This window comes from Schistocerca nitens, chromosome 8 (assembly GCF_023898315.1).
Source record: "Schistocerca nitens isolate TAMUIC-IGC-003100 chromosome 8, iqSchNite1.1, whole genome shotgun sequence".
NCBI classification, from domain to species: domain Eukaryota; kingdom Metazoa; phylum Arthropoda; class Insecta; order Orthoptera; family Acrididae; genus Schistocerca; species Schistocerca nitens.
The window spans coordinates 432,036,928-432,060,057 of record NC_064621.1 but is presented as its reverse complement, the minus strand read 5'-3'; the positions used below and the strand labels follow the sequence as shown (position 1 = coordinate 432,060,057).

At 44.8% G+C, this 23,130-nt stretch overlaps 1 protein-coding gene across 1 annotated transcript in view; it reads right to left on the bottom strand.

Moving 5' to 3' along the window:
- LOC126198518 (brain tumor protein) overlaps positions 1-23,130 on the bottom strand; it is a 201,586-nt gene that overhangs the window by 64,605 nt on the left and 113,851 nt on the right. The window lies entirely within an intron of this gene.

Sequence of the window (23,130 nt, the reverse complement as noted above, 5' to 3'; positions counted from 1 at the left end):
GGTGCTGGTGAAAGCAGCCCAGCTGGCTTTCTTGCTTTCTTTAATAATACGACGACACTGAGCACGTAATCGTTTATAATTAATACAATTCGCCACTGTAGGGTGGCGTTGAAAGGTGCGTAAAGCACGTCGACGAGCACGTATAGCGTCCCTACATGCTGCGGTCCACCAGGGGACCGGTACGCGACGTGGAGAAGAGGTAGGGTGAGGGATGGAATATTCAGCAGCAGCGAGAATGACTTCCGTGAGGTATGCGACCTGACGATCGCAGCTTGTGAAGGTTTGATCCTGAAAGGTCGCCCTGGAAGAGAAGAGCCCCCAGTCTGCCTTGGAGATGGTCCAACGAGAGGAGCACGGAGAGGGAGTATGCTGCAAGAGATGGATAATACACGGGAAGTGGTCGCTCGAATATGTATCAGCAAGGGCATACCACTCAAACCGGCGTGCAAGTTGGGGAGTACATATAGAGAGGTCTAAATGGGAATAGGTATGAGATGTGTCCGAAAGAAAAGTAGGGGCGCCAGTATTGAGGCAGACAAGATTGAGCTGGTTGAAAAGGTCTGCTAACAAGGAGCCCCTCGGGCAGGATGCTGGAGAGCCCCAAAGAGGATGGTGGGCATTGAAGTCTCCAGTTAACAAAAATGGTGCAGGTAGCTGAGCAACAAGTTGCGTCATGTCTGCCCTGGTAACGGCAGATGACGATGGAGCGTAAACGGTACAAAAGGAAAACGTAAAAGTGGGGAGAGTAATGCGGATGGCAACTGCCTGCAGGCCGGTGTGCAACGTGATGGGATCGTAGTAAATATCATCCCGGACCAGCAACATAACCCCTCCATGAGCTGGGATACCTACCACAGGGGGTAGGTCAAAACGCACAGAGGTGTAGTGTGCCAAGGCAATTTGATCGCATGGGCGTAGCTTCGTTTCCTGGAGGGCTACGACGAGCGGACGATGCGAGCGGAGCAGCAACTTCAAGTCCTCTCGGTTGGAGCGAACGCTGCGAATATTCCAGTTAATAAGTGCCATCGGAAGAAAAGGAAGATGAGAGAAGGGGTCACCTCGAAGGCCGCTGAGGGCCTGGCTTCGAGCGAGCACTGCCGCCGCTATCAGTAGGCGGACAGTCATCGTCCATTGGTTCTATAGGTTCATCGGCCATCTTGGGAAGATGGCCGGGAGGGGGAGCTTCCTCCGCCGGTGAACGGCCAGATGTTCGGCTACCAGCGGTGCGGCCAGGCGAAAGGGATGACGGCCTGGGGCGGCAACCGCTGGGTGGCGCAGGAGAAGAAATGCGCCGTGGCGGAGAAGGAGAACTGTGCTTCCTATTAGCCTTCTTGGATAGTCGTTTGGTGGAAGTACCGGACGAAGGCTGGGAGGTCGAGGTACGTAGGAAGTCTGCACGGGACGGTTCCTTCTTGAAGGCCCGTGCATCTGACTTCTGGGTCTTCGTCTTAGCAGAAGCTGATGAAGGGGCTGGTGTCTGTGGGGTGATGGGACGAAGAGGAGACGTCGACCGCGCGATCTTAGCACTGGCCGAACGGACGACCGTGGTGCTGAAGGTCAGATCGCATGTCTGGGTTGCGACCTCCCGGGTAGTCCGAGGAGAGGCGAGGACAGTGCTGTATTTCCCCGCTGGGAGCAGCGTGGGCTTCCTACTAGCCAATAGCTTGCGAGCAGCCGAGGTGGACACTTTCTCTTTGACTCTAATTTCCTGGATACAGCGTTCTTCCTTATAGACAGGACAGTCGCGGGAGGATGCGGCATGGTCACCCTGACAGTTCACACAACGAGGAGACGGAGGTGGACAGTCACCCTCATGGGCATCCCTGCCACAAGTGACACATTTAGCCGCATTGGAACAAGACTGTCGAGTGTGATTGAAACGCTGACACTGGTAGCAGCGCGTAGGTGTCGGGACATAGGGGCGAACAGAAATAACCTCGTAGCCCGCCTTGATGCGCGATGGCAGCTTAACACTATCGAAGGTTAAGAAAAGTGTCCGGGTCGGTACAAGGTCATTGTTGACCTTTTTCATGACCCGATGGACAGCCGTCACGCCCTGCTCAGCGAGGAAAGATTGAATCTCCTCGTCAGTCAAACCGTCGAGGGATCTAGTGTAGACCACACCACGAGACGAATTCAAAGTTCGGTGAGCCTCCACCCGGACAGGGAATGTGTACAGGAGTGTGGCCCGAAGCAGTTTTTGTGCCTGAAAGGCGCTCTCAGTTTCTAGTAATAAGGTACCGTTACGCAACCTGGTACAAGATTTGACAGATCCGGCTATGGCATCTACGCCCTTCTGGATAACGAAAGGGTTGACAGAGGAAAAATCCTTTCCGTCCTCAGATCGAGAAACTACGAGGAACTGTGGGGCAGGCGGTAGTATTTTTGTCACTGTTGGCTGGTCACGTTTCCGTTTATGGGTCGAAGTCGAAAGCGATGGAGTAGAATCCATTGCGGATGAATCCCCCATGATTGCCAGCGTCTCCGATGGCGCGCTCCTTCCTTGTGGGGACCCTCTCAGAGGGCACTCCCGCCTTAGGTGAATGTTTACACCTCAGGTCACACCTCCCGAGAAACAGACGGAGGGACCAATCGGCATGGTCAGAAGGTATCAGCTCAGGCAATCACCCCTCCCCAGGCCTGGCCTTTACCAGGGGGTACGCGCGTGCCTTACATGTCTACCCAGGGCGGGGACTTACGCGTTACCCCGTCACCGGCTACGCGTGCGAACGCGTGGGTCGGCCTTCAGACACGCACAGGGAGGAAGGAAGAAGAGGAAAAAGAAGAGAGAGGGAGAAAGAGGACAGACTGTCTCAAACGCCGAGGCGGAGACCAGAGAAGGCAAGGAGAAGAAGGCAATGAGAAAGCAAGGAGGAGGAGGCAAGGAGAAGGCAAGGAGAAGAAGGCAATGAGAAGGCAAGGAGAAAAAGGCAATGAGAAGGCAAGGAGGAGTCAAGGGAAAGAGTAAGGAAGACAGTGAAGTGGAGAAGAGCAAAGAAAGGAACCAACAAAAGGAAGGAAGAAACGAGAAGTGAAAAACCAAAAAGACCACGATTATAGGTCGTGAAACCGTCCGTCTCCGGACGCAGGCGCTAACTACCCCCGTGAGGGGGATGGACTCCTTTTAGTCGCCTCTTACGACAGGCAGGAATACCTCGGGCCTATTCTAATCCCCGGACCCGCAGGGGGGAAAGAGTATCTCTGTCAGGGACGTGAGTCGGTAATCTCCAAACACGGGTTACAGTGGGAGATACCCCAACACTCACCGCCCTGCCCCAACACCAGAGAGAGATTGAAACCTTAAAACCTTAAAACTGAGAATAAAAACCACTTTCCCGGGGGAAAGTGAGAACCAGGGAGACCATCCGGGAATCGTCAGCCAACATCAAAGGTGAAGTGTGGGGGAGTCTGTACTTAGCACGCAGAGCCAAAAGAAGGGGGCAATCAACCAAAATGTGGGCTACTGACTGGAAGGCTCCACAACCACAAAGTGAGGGTGGCTCATCACGCAAAAGAAAACCATGGGTCAGCCTGGTATGGCCAATGCGCCACGGGCCTGGTTGTCACCTTAATCTCACGAAGTTTATTAGACAGGGGAGTAGCCTCCCAAGAGTTGGCCCATGACTGTGCGAATTGGGAGTTGATGTGAAGCCGTAAATCCGCTGCAGCAGGGGTTACAGAAAACTGGGAGTAAGTGACTGCTCCCCCAGCAAAACGATCAGCGAACTCATTACCCGGGATATCCACATGGCCAGGGACCCAAAGGAAGTCAACGAAACAAGCAGCACGGTGAATATCAGCAAGATGGTCATGGATGGCAGAGACCAAGGGATGGCGCGAAAAACACCGGTCAATGGCCAGAAGGCCACTCATTGAGTCCGTACATAACAAAACGTGATTGTGTTGGGACTGTTTAATAGAGGTAAGGGCCTGGGAAATTGCCATCAATTCCTCAGTAGACACCCCACATGTAGGTGGCAGCAGATTATTTTCTGTTCCAACAGAGGACGTGAAGGTATACCCCACATGATCAGCAGATTTAGAGCCATCAGTGTAAAACACAACAGCATCCCGAAATTCCCATAAAATTCGGTGGAAAAGGGAATGGAACACCATCGGGGGGGATGGAATCTTTCGGACCTCGGCGGAGATCCATCCGAATTCGAGGCCGAGGAACTAACCAGGTGGGGTGGGTGGAGCGGAGGGAGCGAGGAAGACAGGACAAAGAAGGAAGCTGAAAATCACGGCAAAGAGACCCAAGGCGGAGCCCAACCGGTAAACCCGCCCGAGGGCGGGAATCGGGTGGGCGACGCCCATAGTCTGGGAACAGGATAGAATAAGAAGGATGAGTGGGAGAGGAACGGATAGCGAGTGCATAAGACACCAGAAGCTGGGACAGCCGAACAGGAAGGAGGGGGGGGGGGGGGGGGGAGATCCCAGTTTCAACCAGGAGACTATGAACAGGGCTAGTAGGGAAGGCAACGGTGGCCAAACGGATACCACAATGGTGGACTGGATCCAGCACGTGCAGTGTGGAAGGAGCAGCTGAACCATAAACTTGACAACCATAATCCAAGCGAGACAGAACTAGATCACGATAAAGGCGGAGAAGGAGGGAACGTTCCGTACCCCAAGAGGAATGGGCAAGGAAGCGAAGGAATTGAGTTTACAGAGACATCCTACCTTCAGGAGTCTGATATGGGGCAGCAAAGTGAGCTTGTTGTCGAAAAGAAGACCCAGGAAACTAAACTGTGGGACCACAGGCAATCGTTGTGCATCGAGATAGAGCTCTGGATCAGGGTGGATCGTAGTACGGCGACAGAAGTGGACCACCCGCGATTTTAGAGGAGAGAATTGAAACCAGTGTGGGAGGGTCCATGCAGAGGCACGCCGAATAGCTCCCTGGAGCTGCCGAATTGCAGAGGCCATCGAAGAGGAACTAACCCAAATGCAGAAACCATCCACATACAGGGCAGGAGCGACCAAAGGACTGATAGAGGCCACAAGTCCATCGATAGCAATGAGGAAAAGAAGGACACTCAAGACAGAACCCTGTGGGATGCCCGTCTCCTGGGTCCGTGGAGAACTAAAAACAGTACCAACCCGAACCCTGAATGACCAATGGAACAGGAACTGGCGGATAAAAATGAAGAGATTCGGCCATATGGAATCGCAATTGTCTCTGATAACTGCTCTATTATTATTATTATTATTATTAGTCTCCGTATTTCACTCCCAACTCAAGTATATTTCAAACACAATGAATACACATCCGTTCAAAAGACGTAACAAATCCCTACCGAACCAACGAACACACTACTTGTCTACTCGGAGAGGATTTTCGGGACCAAACCACCGCCAACGCTTTGGTGTTACCGAAGGAGACCGAAGCCCAACGAATGCCAACAGCTTCGTTGGCTCAGATTTGCCGCCCGCAGACACTAAGCAAGTATGTTTCAACGAAGCGGTGGGTTGTTGTTTGTTGGCCTGGTGTGGGCGCCGTAAATCTTTCGTGCCCACAAAACGATACCGCGTGACGAAACGTGCCGCCCCCCCCCCCGCCCCCCCGTACTAATCCAACCTGGTAAAAATCCGAGACTGACGAGAAAAGAATCGGTCAAACATGTGTTGGTAAGCCACTTGTTTTGTAGATGAATTTTATTTCCTTCAGATTCTTCCTACATCGGCTTTCCTTATTATTAGTTTTTATGCGGAGTAATAAATTAATCTCTTCTTACACTTCAAAGACAAAATTGTATATTGTATTTACCCTATAGCCACCACTGACATTTTCGTTCTTGATCATAAAAATAACCGAGACACGTGTAGCCTTTCTTCTTCCGCACTCTTGTAAGGTCGCATTTTCTTGTAATTTATAATTTCACATGAAGTCATACTTTCATTTCATAGCAGTAAAGCAGAAATCCTGCTACTAATTACGTATTCAGATTTGACTTTTTCAGCTTTCAATTACATCCGGAAGCGGTTGGTCTGTTGTGTAGATTGCACGCTTTCGCTTCATTACATGCATATTTGCAGTTTTCGTAAGTCGAACCTTGCGGTCTAAATTTCTTGTGTTAAATTTCATTTCATGTCTAATACATTTCATTTCAATCTCATATCTTCGTTTATTTTGAATGGTATACATTACAGTGGTCACCATGTCGCTTCTAGGTATTTTACGGTAGTTTCTGGTTCGCAATTTGTCACTAACAGTGTAATCGTACAGCGGTGGATTTCTTCTCTTGTGAACGCGCATTGTGTTACATTTATTTATGCCCAGGGTAAACTGCCAGTCCGATATGATCTTCTGACTCCTTTTCACACCCAACATCATCCGCCTCAAACCTCACGCACCTTATGTTAAATACATCAATTAGATGTATTTTAAGTGGTAACAATTCTATCACACTTCGTTGGAATCCTGAAATGGCCTTTACATCTGTCGACTTTGTTCCGTTAAGAGACGCGATGAGTTTCACTTGCAAGGAAACTCGAATCCAGTATGTATTATACGCTCTTTTTTCACTAAACGACAGTGGAACTGTGTCAAATGCGTTTCTGAAGTCAAGAAATAAGTCATCAACCTGACCGCCGATGTACAGCGCTGTGTATCTATGGAGGAACGAGGCGAACTTGGTCTTTCCAAGATGTGTTTGCGAAACTCGTGCCTATTTTTGTAGGGGAGATTATAGTTTTCCTAAAACGTTAAGTTAGCGTTTTATTTTATTCACTAGTTATTTTTCTTTCTCTTGGCACTATAACTCCCTGTTCCCTTGACTAAAGGGGTCGGCGCAAGGACAGTGCATTCAAACATCGGGCTTGCACAGTTTCTGACGTCATAGCGTGGGACAAGTACGTTGGAGAGGGCTTTCCGAACGTGCAAAGGAGTAACTACCGTGTCAGATATTCTGAAAGTGTGTCTAAATGTAGACCAGATAGATGGAAGAACGATAGCACGTCACATGACGCCATCTCTCCTCAGTACAGTCGCGAGACGCCATATTGGTTTTCTGTTTAAGCTCTTGTGTATGTAATGAAATGACGAGAACGTCATGCAGGTGGTTAAAGAATTATTTTGACTTGCGTATTATGAAAGTAAGCCATTTCACAGCAATGGCATGTTGAGGTTCTACAGCCACCAAAAATCCATTGTTCTTGGTAGAATTTGTTATAAAAAATGCCACTTTAACATACCTATGGTTAAAGCTTTGAGGAGATGATCAGAAAGTATGGTCGTACATTATTCAACAGGTGCCGTGTTGCTGGTTTGGGTCTCATTGGATCCAAATATTTTTTACTGACCTTCGCGTTTTATAATAGCTTCTGATAATGTATCAGTTTAATAGAGATGTATTCTATAATATTCGATTTAATGTAATTTTAATGGTCATATAAATGAAGTGCACTCTTTAGGAGGTTTGAGTTTTTTGATTGTTTTTATGTACAAGACAGCTTGCGCTGCTTGCAGTAAAACTTTTTGCGTATTCTTATTTCAAGTCTTGTAATCATATGCCTTAAAGATTCTGCTACTGAATAGGTACAGTGATGAAAGTAAGGGTGACTTAAGAGTTTTACTAAAAATTGAGAATAATGAAATAATTTTTATCTCATGTGGAGAACTTTGTAAATTTGTACCGCACTATTTGTAATGGAAATTTTAAAAGCCGATGACGTTACTGACTGGACATGGTACTTTCCTTTTTGCCTTACAACATGTTCACAAGGCATACTACAGGCGTAACAAGTGACTAGAATATGAACAAGGGAGGAAACTTCCGTTTTAGCAGGGCTAACGTAGGAATTTTACGCCCATCCATCTCTTACTATGCGATCTGCGAGCGAGATACAGCTGACAACTATAGCGGTAGCCCGCTGCGATCGAGTATACCATATCACCCTCATATGCAAAAATCTAACTTCTGAGTTTTCAGCAGCGGGTTGAAATGGGCACGCTCAACGTTTGTGTTCGAAGGCACGGTCCGTGTGACGACGGCTTAGGCCCTCGCACGTCGCAGATATAAACGTGAGCTGTTTAGATTCGTTGGAATATACAATAATGCAGGGTGAAAGGGGAACCTGTAGGCTGCGAGGAGGATCGTGATGACTGACTAGCGGGCGCCACCGCCGCGGTCGGGGAGCTTACCAACGGGAAGCGGCCTCGGCCGCGCAGTGAAAGCTGAAACCCGAGGCTGCGCGGCAGCTCTGCGTTCCGTTACGTTACGCAGACGCGTTACGCCGGCCGGAAAGCGACGGTGAAAGTCGCTTCCTCTCGCCTCCTCTCCTCTCGCTTTTATTACTGGCCAGGCGGTGCGTTAGATAACCCGTTTCTCCATCGGCGGCGTAACTTTTAGAGGCTACAGTCTCCGGACTTCGACTGAGGCGCTCTCCCGACACGCGTTCTTTAAGACAGGCAACAGCTCATTAGGGTAATAAATGCCCTCACTCGTGTGGTTTTAACAGCGCGAGAACGACTGAGGCGGATCGGAGCACACGGCTGAACGCGAGCAGACACGTGGCTCTCAAGGTGCTCTGAGAGAAGTTAATGGACTCCGCGTTCAGGAGTACAACATGCAACAGCCTACGTGTGGACAGTGAAACCCGTACTGGAGGACTAGCGACAGAGTGGCATGTTGGCGGTTAGTACATTAGTTCCAGTCAGAGAGAGAGAGAGAGAGAGAGAGAGAGAGAGAGAGAGAGAGGATATATGGCATATATCCACTTCTCACATAATTTTCCATTTAACCAGACTGAGCCACAGCAAAACGTGGCCAGGTACAGTTAGTCTAATATATTATTGGGCTTTTGTCAAGGACAGTATCAGCCGTGGCGACACAATTATGAGGAATAGCATTTCTTCGGAGAAAATTCTTACGGCTACTCTAAGACTTGTACCTCCGGGTACCCTGGCGAGAAGCCATGCTACATTCTTAAGAGCCTAACGTGTTTATTATGCGAGACTAGCCCAACGTTTTATTGTCACGAAATACAGTAGTTACTGTCCTCTTTAACTACACAGATACACGACTCTTTGCTACAGGTTTTACGTTGCTGTTTCGTAACTGTCCTCTTGGTGAATTCCATATTATCCTCAGCGTCAGCGATAGCTTTAGCCACGCCTACAGAAAAAATCCATTTGCTTTTTATATAGTCTACGGAGCTCACTTTGGAGAAGCACCGTTGCTCTTTGTACACACTGAAACTTGAAGTCCTTAGTCCTGAATCGGGAGTCCGCGATAATCGCCTCGCGTATTGTGGTTTGTGAAAAGGAATCTGCGGAAGAGCGCACAATAGCATGCGCGAGAACGACGCATGCCGCACGCGCTGGCTGATATGTACGGGAAGCATCTGACCGCAGCTTAACCTAACACCTGCCTACTTGATAGGAGTGCGCCATACAGACATTCTTGCGCGCGGAGCTAGGTGGCTCGTCCTAAATCGCGCGGTTGTGTCTATCCGTCTGAGGAAACCCTAATTTCTTCCAGATGGATGTCGACAACGTGTATTAGGGATATTGTAGCCGCCCTTAGCATCGACATATGTAACACCTTTCCGTAGATGAAAAAATATATCTAAAAGCGTTTACACTACGCTGAACAGCTTCATGCAACATTTTCACGGAGCACGTATCGTGCAGTGTAAACACACCTTAACAAAAAGCCACAAGAAGATTCTGGCACCTTATAGAGCTATTAAACGAACCGCATTTTAACTGCCACTTAACATAGCGTTATTAACTGAAAGGGGAAAATTCGATTTCTTCTCTCACCCCTTCAACAACCAGTCCAGTAACGAGAAGCACGTTCTTCCTTTCTAGTGAACGTAGAATAAGATCTACGAGCGTCCAAGATCTACCAGCGTCTACACGAAATTCTAACGAGCAGCACGATTTGACTGTCACATCCTTTCATTAGTAAGAGGTAGGCTGTTTTTGTGATAGTACTGCTGTTTTTGTGATAGTACTGCATTGCCTAGGCAAGGAAGGCGGTTTTGTGAAAATTCTCTCCGGGTAGGCACATTAAGCGCTGAAATGAATTCAGCGTGGCACTACGTCAATCGCCACAAACTGAAACCAGACCCGAGGAAAAACAGTGGCTGTGATTGTGTGAAGCTACAATAGAACACGGTAGTGTATTCGAATGAGCTAGATAGTTCTAATCATAAGGGAAGAAAGTTCACTAGTATATGGCCAGCATAGGGATGAGAAGCAGTGGTGCATACTTCCCGATTACTATGCGTCAATGTCCCTGGTTAAATTTCAAATCTGTCCACAGTGGCTCACGCAGTAATGGCATGAGAGTGTGGAAAGAACCATCTGTCGAATGCTGACGTTAATCTCTGTGACCTCACCTCCCTTTGTGGTGCTATTGGAAGGGAGCAGGTTGTGTGCCGGCACCTTGCTTTAAACCTTGGGAGGGGGGTGCAGACAGTAATAAAGTGGAGCTACAGTTTTCATTGAAATATTTTTATTTCACATTATGTAAGAAAAAGATTTCCGATAAATACTGCCAGCGTCTGATTCTCACCTCCATGAAGCAAGTTCGGTAGCTCCCTCATCGTTAATTTGCTGCCTTATTTCACAAGAATTGACTAGTAGATCCTGTCAGTAGGAATGCCGAGGAAAGTCGCGAGTAATGATTCATTACGCAGCCCCTTCATCAACAGTCCGAGGATCAATTTCGAGAACCTCCACCTGAGTATGACTGGATCCACAATCCGACCAATACGATCGGAGCACATCACTTGTCAAAAGCAAAACATGAGGAGCTAATAGAACTCAATTGATAATAGAACACTTCGAAATAAATTTAAATCTAAGTCTCTAGAAATTTTTAGGGTACAGACTCTGAATAACCAAATTTAGCAAGAAGGGCAGTGGACATATTATCCTTCCCTTCAACTTAATTATATGAGACATTTTCCGCAATGGCATTAATCACGACGAAACATGGGTCTCGGCTACAGCTGGGAGGGGATCTACGAACTGCTGTTTGAAAGATTCGACAAAGACTGGAACTGCGTTCTTGGCGAGTTCAAGCACTCATCACACTAAATGTGTGAATTTCTGAAAATTTCCCAGTTTTGAACTAGGTACGTTTTTGTTTTGTTTATTTTCTTTCTTGATGACGAGTTTTTCATAAAAGTTTTAAACTGGCATTTAAATGTTGACCATTGTCCTATCGTCATTAGTATGTCGTGATCTTTCCAATATAAAAACATTATAAATGAATTGAAAGCAATACGGATGGAAACAAAACTTTTTGTAAAAAACGATTGTAGTGTCTTACACATTTGTTCAGTTCCAATAAACTGAACACGCAGCCGCGGTTATTTATGAACTACTAGTTTTATCTGTTAACCTTTAACATCTTTAAGACAAATGCATGATAATCAAAGTTTAACTGTGATGTCCTCGAAGAATGATGATTATTATTATAGTAACATAGTAGCAATAATAAGTAAATAGATATCTTGGGCCGTTATTGTGCCCAGCGTGGGAATTACTTAGGAAGGAAAGGAAACCAGAAAACGTGGCGGGGGGGGGGGGGTGCAAATTTTTCATGTAGGTGGGCGCGACGGAGAAAGTGTGAGACATCCTGGCTTAACTACTCCCTGAAACCCCTCCCAACACACTACTGCTGAATAGAATACAGCGTGAAGAGGTTACAAGGAGAATATCAACGAACTTCAATTATAATACACTAGTCTAATTACATCAGGTCATGAGCTATTTACATTACGAAATGAAACGCTGGACATAATAGACGGGCAGCAAAATAACTGCTTTTTATATCCTCTTTGCTTCGATCACGGAGTGGCAATAGCATTTTCAAAGAAATTTGTTAACGTACGAACACTTTAGGTGAGAAGATTTTGAAATGTGGTGTTACAAAAGAATGCCGAAGAGAAAAATTTATGGCACAACTTTAAAGCATGGGGGGTATCAATAATTGACTATTACTTAACGCCGCGGGATATTCTATTTGCTTTCTCGTGCATACGCTTGTGTACAGAGGGTTCAAATGGTCGCTGAGTGCAACGTTCAGGTAAACACGGAAAGCCGCCGCCGTCACGTGTTTTCTTAAGTAATGAAAACTGTTACATTTTCGTCATATGATTAATTTCACGGAATATTTCCCTGTTGACGTGACTATTTTTACTTAGGAAGACTTTCGACATTTTAATACCTCCGTATCTTTTGTAGGTTCGTTGACCAGAATGTAATGCACCGCATTTTCTCTTCAACAATTCTGCATTGAACATAAAGAGAATTACACACACGAAATAATGGGGTTTTATCTACACATCCTATTTTTCCATGTAATCTCAATTCCGCTCTAAGGCCTTCCTCCAGTGCGAAACAAGGGTATGTCCTGTCGTACGAAACCTTGTCCCGGTGACGGAAGAGAGCTTCACTGTGTGAATCACATCTTTCTCAAAATGTCTTCCACGAATGACGTCAGCTCACTGCAACATGTCAGGTGTGACCGCCGTGGATGGTCTCCCCGACCGCCGCAAATCTTTCGAGCTCCGCCGAACCGCCTTCTGCTGACCTCACCCTCCGTGTCCAGCTACTAACTGTAGTTCTGTTGACAGCAGATGCTCCATAGACTTTGGCGATATTACCCACAGTTTCTTTCGCTGCAGTAAGAACTTCAATGACGGCACGTTGTTTGTAACGTACATCACCTAAAGACGCCATTTTGAAACAGTCCTGCAGCTACACATCTGTCGGAGACTTTAAATAATACTTACGCAACGTTTCGTATTCGTAGCACTGTTTCCAGCTGAGAAAAAATGCGGGCATTACTTTCTGGGCAACGCTAGTAGAAATTAGTGTGAGCCTATTGTCAGATTAATTTACTTAATAGTTGGGGTCTGTCACTTTCTGCTACAGTGTTGCCACATCGGCTGCCGGCTACCGCTCATTTATAGGTGACACACTAACACCACGAGTTATTTCTTAATGCTTAACGTGTAACGCGGAGCAATGTTGGAAGCGGCCGCCGCGAGGTATGACCGAAATGCAAGATGCTCTGTCGAGAGCTGATTTTAACTGACCAATGAACGAACTCGTCCTGTAACACTGAATTTAAACTCTTGTCCCAACCTAACCCCAACCTCTATATGTGCAACGTATCCGGAAAAGGCGGATAATCATCTGTGGCAAAACTGAGTAACGATCACTTTATTCACGGCGATGAAAACATCTACGAGCAAAATCACGATAGAAAAATTTACGCTTTACCAACCGATGAGCAGTAGTACATTATAAACGATATTGGCAGATTCCAAATGAATAAAGAATGATATGAAGAAAACTGAAGACAAAGCCAATACGATATGAAAATGACGCGGCAAAATATTAGAATTTAAAAAAAATATTTAAGTCCATTACCTAAGTAAGTTTTTTATGTAGGTTTAAAAATTAAAAATCTTTCACGAGTTTCGAACCTACGACGTTCTACACCACTCGTTAATGCGCTACCCACTACACTACTACGAAACTTTTCTCATGTAAGGCGATGTTTGTGATTATAGCAACCGTAAACGTGATGCTGAATCGCGTGTAAAGCGGAAGGATCCAATAGAGTTTGGTTACTACTCTTACTATGTATGTCGTTAGCATTTGCTTAGGTGTGTCATGAGATACGAAATTAAAGTGCCAGTTCCAGGATGCGGGATTCAAAAAGCAAGAAAGAACAATGTGAACTGAGTGACTGTTGTTGGAGCTTGGTAACGGCGAACGATTCTGACGTAACGTTAAGCACTCTGGAACGAAACCATCTGCAGCCCGTGAAGTGCCAACTATCAAGTAATTTAAATGAAACCGTAGCTTTTATAGACGATACAGTATGACAGCAATACACTATTTTATTAAACGTCTTTTATAAAACATCAGTGATCAAGTCACTTCAGAGTGTGATACGGTCTCAGAAGCGCCGTGGACGCTGTAGTTGGCTGTCGGGCCACACGCGGCGTCAACGGCGGTCTCCCGATGGCGAGGCAATAGGGGCGCGGCCCTGTAATCCCGCTACGCGACTGGCCACAAATGGTGGGCCGGCAGTGACGCGCTGCCCGACATCAAAGGCCACGCGCGGTTTGACATGGCGGGATTGCGCGCGCACCAAGGCCGGTTAAGCGGCTCACGTGGAACCGACGCTTTGCGCACACTTGTGCAGCCCTCTCATTACACGCTGCCACTGCACAGCCACCGGCTCGGCGGATTTTGGCCACGGTGTACAGCCAGAGGCTGTGCTACATTTACGGTGACAGCGCCACGAAAGTCCAAAAATATTTTGTCGGAAAAATATCTCAACACGAAGCAGGAGTTGTGCGACGTAAATTTAAGTTGGTAGGGGCATTTCCACATCTGAAGGATGTCTATTCAAATTGTGCACGAGTTGCATAACAGTGGCGCTAGTACCGCCACTATAAGGATGAAACCAAGGTTTGCTGTAAATACTCACGGTCGTGATTTTAGTTACCTATTTGATTGGACTTAGTGAGTTGATGTTAGTCAAGAATGCCTTTAAGGCGATGAAGACGCCACTCAGCACCTCAATGAGTTTGAACGAGGTCGTGTAATCTGGCAAGGTTACTGTAGAGACACTTGGCAGGAATGTAGCCACTGCACATGAATGCTTGCAGCTATGGTCACGGGAATGTAAGGTCGCAAGAACACCAGACTCCGGACGGCTACGTGGCACTACCGAGAGAGACCATCGTTTTCGGAGTATGGCTCTGGCGCGTCGTACTGCATCTGCAGCAGCAATTTGAACAGTAATTAGCATCTCAGAGACAACGAACTGTTACAAATCTGTTACTTCAACGTCAGCTCCGAGTAAGATGCTCTGTAGCGTATATTCCACTGACCCCAAGCCACCGCCATTTGAGACTTCAGTGGTGTCAAGCGAGAGCTTTCATTGGAGAGCTGGGTGTAGGTCTGCTGTGTTTTCCGATGAAAGCTGGTTCTGTTTAGGTGCCACGGAAGACAGTTTGTTAGGACGTCACCTGAGGGCCTGCAACCGGTCAGCTGAGTGCCTGCAACCGAACTGTCTCCACGTTAGATACACTGGACGTACACCTTGAGTTATGGTCTGAGGTGCGATTTCGTGCGACAGCAGGAGCACTCCCGTCGTTATCCCACCCACCCTAACTACAAATTTGTACGTCAGTCTGGTGACTACCTGTTGTGCTGCCATTCACGAATAGTATTCCAGGAGATGTTTTCCAACAGAAGAACGGTCGCCCACATACCGCTGTTGTATCTCAACATTCTCCATAGAGTGTCAACACGTTGCCTTGGCCTGCTCCATCACCATCGACAGAGTAGACATGGGGCATCATCGGATGCCTAACTCCAGCGTCATCACAATCAACAGTAACCGTCCTTGTATTGAACGACCAAGTGCAACAGGCATGTTACTACATCACAAAGTAACATCCGGCACCTGTGAAACAATGGCCGGCAATCCTGCCTCGGGCATGGAAGTGTGTGATGTCCTTAGGTTAGTTTGGTTTAAGTAGATTAAGTTCTAGGCGACTGATGACCTTAGCAATTAAGTCTCTTATTGCTCAGAGCCATTTGAACCATTTTTTAAAACAATGCATGCCCGTCTGCATGCTTGCATTCAACCGTCTAGCAGTTACGCCGGTTAGTAGTGTACCAGCATTTCCAATTTGCAATGGTTTATCTCGCGCTTACATAAACCTGTGATCTTGCAATGTTAATCACTTAAATGTTACCTAGACAAAAGTGTTCTCTAAATTTCATCACCCTACATTAATTTTTTGTGTTGCAGTTTCTTTCCGTAGCCGTTGAAATATTCACTAAAAGCTGTGAAGCAGTGTTCTGTAAGGGTCTAAACATTGACAACAGCGAGGCTCTGAAACTTTGTGCAAGACGATCCTTATCGAATGTCAGTTTTGACGTGTGACGATTTCGAGTGTGAGATGTGTGCAGACGGAGATATAACAACACTGACAATATATATCTTGCTTCTATATTTTCTCAACTAGTAAGTTGTGGAAACAAACGATATGCTACGTCGCCCGAAGTCTAGGTTATGCTGGAAGGTGACACCTTGCTGGTGTCCCAAAGTCAACGAATGTAATGTCACGAGACTGAAAGTTTCTATTACGGATTTCGAAGACCTGTTTATTTTCGCTATCGCTCTAAGATTACAAGTGATACCAGAGCGATCAATATTTCAACAAGAAAAAATGCTTAACAGAGAATTGATCAAACGGCATTCCTGGCTGGGAGATCGCATCTGGTGTTGTTCGGCCACCTGGTGGAAGTCTCTACATGACGCCATTTGGGCGATTTGGGCGTCGACAAAGATGGGATGATAAAAGACGATCAATAGGATCCACTATGATTAACAATATTAAGACTGACTTTAGTGTTGGAATGCGCTTAGTACTAACGTACTCCAGAAGACAAGGAATATTTTCTAGACTGCCGAAATTTAAGAGAGCAGCTGAGTACACTGAATCAGGTTTCCACGTTGCTCTAAATACACACTCAATTCAGCCTCCAAAACAATAACTTAGTTGCAACTTCCACATATTTTTAACCAACTGCAAATTTTCTGTTGGTATCTTATCTTTACGATTAACATAATCCAACTGCTCTGTAGAAACAGGCGTAAATGTTAAAGAGCGAGTCTCAGAGTAGCTCCAATAAGTTATGCATTCGCTCTGTCATATGTAACGAATCAACAGTTATGTTGATTTTAAACATCTTTTATTAACTTTTCCCACAGAATAGATAATACAAATATTAAAGAAGAACTAAAAGAAAAATATAGACAAAGACTAACAAAAATACTGAAAACAGAATTGACAGCAAGAAACAAGACAAAAGCTATAAATACTTAAGCTATACCAATATTGACTTACTCATTTGGAGTAGTGAACTGGAGTACCACAGACCTAGAAGCACTCAATACAGTTTCACGATCACAATGGCACAAATATAGAATACATCACATACATTCAGCAACAGAAAGATTCACATTAAGCAGAAAGGAAGGAGGAAGGGGATTTATCGACATAAAAACCTATATTATGAACAGGTAGACAATTTAAGAAAATTCTTTATAGAACGAGAAGAAACTAGCAAAATACACAAAGCAATCACTCATAAATACATCGGCTACACCATTGCAATTTCATAACCACTTCTACAACCCTTTAGATCACATAACATCAACAGATACGAAGAAAGTAAATTGGAAAAAGAAAACGCTACATGGCAAGCACCCATATCATCTAACACAGCCACACATCGATCAAGAGGCATCCAACACATGGCTAAGGAAAGGCAATATATACAGTGAGACGTAAGGATTCATGACTGCAATACAGGATCAAACAATAAACACCAGATATTACAGCAAGCATATTATTAAAGATCCTAATACAACAACAACTTGCCATACAACATAAACTAATAAAACAACACATCCCCACATACAAGTATGCACCACAAAATGTACTGGACAATGATGAATACAAATTATACTGTAACAGAACCATTGTAACAGATAAAACAACACCACATAACAAACCTGACATCATACTCACCAATAAAACGAAGAAATTAACACAACTAATCGAAATATCCATATCAAATACAACAAATATACAAAAGAAAACAGGAGAAAAAATTGAAAAATACATCCAACTGGCTGAGGAAGTCAAGGACATGTGGCATCAGGATAAAGTTGACATTATACCGATTATACTATCAACTACAGGAGTCATATCACACAATATCCACCAGTACATCAACGCAATACAGCTACATCCAAACGTATATATACAATTACCCGAACGTTCCTAAATGCACGCTTGATCAAGGTCCGCGTCACTTTCCATTTCTAACCAGACATAACGTCTGAGAAAGGGAAGTAATAATAATAATAATAATAATAATAATAATAATAATAATAATAATAATGTCGACGAGAGTTAACAGCTGAATGGTGGGGAGGCTGGGGCAACGGACTTCAAGTAGCTGCTTTTCTCCTAATGTAACTACATACATACATACATACATACATACATACATACATACATACATACATATAAAGTAATCTACAAGCATTTTCGTTTGATTGGGAGTTCACTCGCACTAATCCGTTCGTATATTTTACTTAAGTTTGCATCTGCCAATTAATGAAACTGTGCTCGTTCTGCAACCCCGAAGGATCTCCATACACAGTATTCACTAAAAAAAGAATATTATCAGAATCGGTATTTTCAAAGTTCTTGTTCAACTATACTTTTTGTTGTTGAGAATATGTAAATCGTGAAAAAGATTGCAACTAGGACGTATCTGCGAATTCATTAACATTTAACATTGATGGTGGTCACGCTCCATGTTTTGCCGAGCGCCGTGAACAGCCACGAACTATTTGACAGCATCATTACTGACCCATTTCGCCGGGTTACTTAGAGTTTTGTTTTCACTGTTCGCACCCTTAACACAACATCAACACTTACACCAAAACACGTCATTTGTTCTTTTTCGTCCACAAGGTCTTCGTGAGTTTTCTTGCCATCTGATCTTTCCTCATTTCATCGTCACGCTATAAGCACTAGCCACGTCTTTACTGCCCCGTCAACATCAACAATGTCACTTTCACTCCTGGCTCCACCACAACTGTCTCCACACATTCAATGTAGTTTCCGATTTCATCAAATGGTGTTGAGATTTCACCATTTCTACTACCGATAGAGTAGTTCAACGTTTAGCGTGAACAGCACGTTCTTTTCCTCTTTCATTAGCTCGTTTCCTATTTTGTGCACCACTTGGGCTTTCTCACGCAGGTAACAGTGTGACAGACCACTGGAGAGAGGAGGGGGGAAAAAAGGGGGAGGGGAGCTGAAAGGTTAAATGACAACCGACAGCCAGAGCAATGTCAAGTTTACGTGAATACTGTACATGCGAAGAACTGCTGCATATCAGCTGTGAGTAGCGATAACAGTAGCCACCAAAATAGAATAGTGCTTTAGAGAGAGAGAGTAGCTGGTGCGTAAATGCTTAAGTAAGAGGAAGGACAATACGCCAGGAGAGCAAGAACAAATACACCGAGAAGTTGTAGAAAAGTGCGGAGGGCGACACACCGGAAATAACTGTTGATGACAAAAAGTCACAGCAGTTTAGCTTATAGCGGTTCATAAGAGGTGCACGGGCTCTTGGCTTATCACAGCTACGCAGCTGGCGCCTGGCCAGAAAACAGGAAGCGGCCGACGTAGCTACATCCGGCTACTCATCTCGCGCACGCAGTTCTCCGTTCTAAATGCGGGCTCGCAGACGCAAACGCTACTATTTCACGATCAGTTCTTGCTACTTCAAGCGAGCAGTTAACAACTCGCCTTCCCGCTGCGTCCAGTGATATTGTGACGGTACCTAACAGTTACTGCTTGAACAGCAGCTCTTCAAAACAGTAGCTCATACGAGAAAACCAGTTGCGTATTTATCTGTGGTTATCCGTACTTTCGGTACTTTGGCTATGTACGGCTGAGAAAAGAGTAACTCGACCCAGTCACAGAGTCGAGACGCAAACTTTTGCTCTCCCGCCCCGCAGCTAATTCGCTGCAAGCAACAACCTGTAGCTCTGGATCCTGCAATCAAATTGTCTATGCACTGGCTAGAATTACGAGTTAATAACATACACAGAAATACAAAATAAAAATTAAATGGGTAATTTAGTAACAAGGGTTCTATTATAACGTCTGTAATTGATGCAGACGGCAGAATTATGTTGAATAATGATTATCCAGAAAGAACATCTCGAAACAGGAAGTGGCCCTACTACAATATTCAGTTAAAATCCAGACACACAATACCCTCACCAAATGCATTATAGTTACGTTGAGAGTGTTAGGAGATTGGTTGCAAATTTCCCAGACTAAAGTCATCAAATATACATGAAAACTAAGTCCATTTCGCTATCATAATACACAAAATATCCACCAGCGCAAAACAGTTCAGAGTTCAATATGATGATCCGCAAATTAACTCACGCAGTACAGAAAAACAGTAACTTATACGCTGTCTCTTCTCAGTTCTGTAAATCAAGCGAAAATATTTAAGACTCCTATTCTGGAGGACGTTCAGACTTCTCGAAATACAGTCAAGCCCCTTCAGAAGTGAATGTACGGTAGTGACCGTCCCCCATCCCAGAATCAAAAACCTCCACGATCGATATCTCGTTACTACAGCAACTCTGCCTCCTTCCAGCACTCGTCATTAAGTGTCCAGAATCGCACCCTTGAGCGATTCACTCGAGAACTCCGTCTCCACATAGCTCCCGCAGTGTTTCACGACTGTGTTTTTCCACTGGCTGACGGCCGTCCCTACGAAATTACATCGTTCTTACGTTGTGCAGACATGATTTGACCCAACTTTCCCGTTTCCCGTACTAAACTAATATGTTACACTCATAATTTACATTAATTGTAAGTAATAGTTGGTTCACAAATAAGCCAGCGTTCTTGCTCAAGTGTGTTCATGATGAATGACAACAGATCGTCCTTAAATTTTGTTTAAACAATTATTTATGCCTTCTAAAATTAAGCGTTTTTTGGTTCCCTTTTGAAGTGTGGTGTCCACTAACACATGCGACTGACCACTTTCAAACAAGCACTTTAATTGCACTTTCAGCCAACATTTAAATAAGGTTACTGGCAAAATCGTTAACTGTTCATTAAATAACACGCGTATCACAAAATTTGAGGTATTCATGTAGCATTCATTTCTTGTGTAATTCTGGAGGATACGTTGTTATTACAGAAATTTGCATAATGAAAAGATAAATTAATAAATCAAGAAATAAAATAGATACAAATATGTAGCTTTCGGTCATACAGCTACTACAATGCTATGCTATCATCTGGGATATCACATGCTGAAATTGTATTAAGGTTTAAAAGTTTTTAATTCAGAGGTTCACTGTGTAATTGAAGACATGCGTGGAAAAACGGGCTAGCCCTCAAATGTAAAATCTTGGTTATGGGAACTATCAAACTGACAGTATCACCCCAAAATATCACTTAGGGGTCAAACCAATGAGAGTTTTTATAGTTCCCATACCCAGCAACACATGGCAACACTTACAAGTTTTTACATTTGATGGTTAGCCCGTTTCTCCGCGCATTTCTTGGATTGTTTATTCGCTGTGAAATATTAACTTATGTAATTTTAAAGACTTTGAAACGTTGTTGTGTCACTGGATGCGCCTCATTTTTCAGAGACGGCAGGTGTATTCAGATTCCCCTTCACATGTACCGGATTTGTTGTCTAAGTTCAGAGAGCTCTAAATCGCTATCTTTAAGCTTGTCTGACACTCCGTCATTTCTTCTCCACCTAAGCGACTGTCCGTCGCCAAAACCCCGTATTGGGATTTACCCACATCCGGTCCTTCGCTGACGCACCTGGTTCGCCTGCCAGGCGGCGACCCGCTCTTGGCCCTGGCGCCGCACAGCTTCGCAAACAAATTCACCTTACCTTGTACCAATTCTGCGCGGCCGATTAGATCGGCTACTTACGCGTAACGTTACACTTAATTTTCCATTCTAAATGAGGGCTCACAGACGCAAAAGCTGCTATTGCACGATCCGGTTTTGTTACTTCAAGCGAAAAGTTCTAACAACTCACCTTCCAACAGATCCTCCATCGATATAGAAGAGGACCAATTTAGACTCTTGCCCAACAACTTCAGATCTCAAACAGAAGGCCGCTACTTTACAGTAGCTAGCCACCTGTATGCCTGTAGTCGCATTTCTGTTCAGCGAAACATCACTTTCCGTATTTTAACAGGCAGTTCCGTTGACGAACTTTGAAATTAATGCAAGTGTTAGAATCTTATAACAGCTCTCATCATTCTTTGAAGCCGCGTCTCTGTTCACTAACAGAACTTGTGTGAACGTAACTTCGACGTTCCTGAAGAGATTCGGCGACTGTCCGTGCAAGGTGCTGTTGTCAGCGACTCCAAATTAGTTTCTTTTCCAATTTTGGAGAAATTTCGGGAAAACTACAACCTTCTTGCCACATGCCACGATTATTTCCATTTTAGTGCTTAGACCGCGGGTTTAACTAGGCTGGGGCAACGCCCCGTGACCTACGAGAACGAGCTGACCCTGATGCACGAAATAATGAAAACAAGTAAAAACAGAAAAGTGAAAACAGATTTACGATTGCAAATGCCATGACATTTTGCTGGTCTACACCTGTGTTCTGCAACCAGGCGTTTCCTTTGAAGGCGACGGAAGTGGCTTCCGCTCCGTTCAGATTAAGTCAATAGCCCACAGACAGCCGTCTCCTGCATTTCCGTGAGCACACCACCCGAATGTATGCATAATCGAACTGGCAATAAGGCTCGTTAATGAATAGGTTAATCTTAGCAGTATTGCAATGATCCTGCTTTAGGCCGATAAACTTAATTTTCTGACGTGCTCCTTGCTGCTACTGCTCCAATAGAAATGATTGCATAGTCTTCTATCTAGAATTTTGACTTTTCTGTTTGTGTTACGGGTTCGCAAGATCTAAACTCAAAGTTCGGATGCTGTGTCGGTAAACAATTCATTATGAGAACGGGTAAAAACGGTATCAAAAATTTGACGACGGAAAATTAGGCCAAAACTTTTTCGTTGTTTACAGCACAAATATTCAATTTGTCTGGCTAGTCATTTACAAAAGTATAATTATGCTGGAAGATGGGTAAATCTAACAAAAACCACCAACATCGTTGTGGAAATTTTGTTTTCTCCATAGATACAGTTTTGCGGTTACTCTCTCGATGTAGAGGTTGCTCACTTGAAAATACGAGTTATAACAACAATGTAAACGCCATTTCTCCACGGCACTATAATAAGACCCTAGTCTCATAAAAGAATGTTTATGTTCGAGTTTTAAGTGTCGCTGGATCCGCTTGTTCCATTGTTTTCATCATGTATCTGAAGTGTAGTTCATCCCGGGCTTGGACCTTCGTATACTTTACTGACTTTGGTCACAGCATGAAAATCGTTTGCGCTTATGGCCGCTCCAACTCAAGCCTAGCCTCTTCTCTTTCTGTATCTCTCTACGTAGTTCTCTGACTATCGCAAATTCGT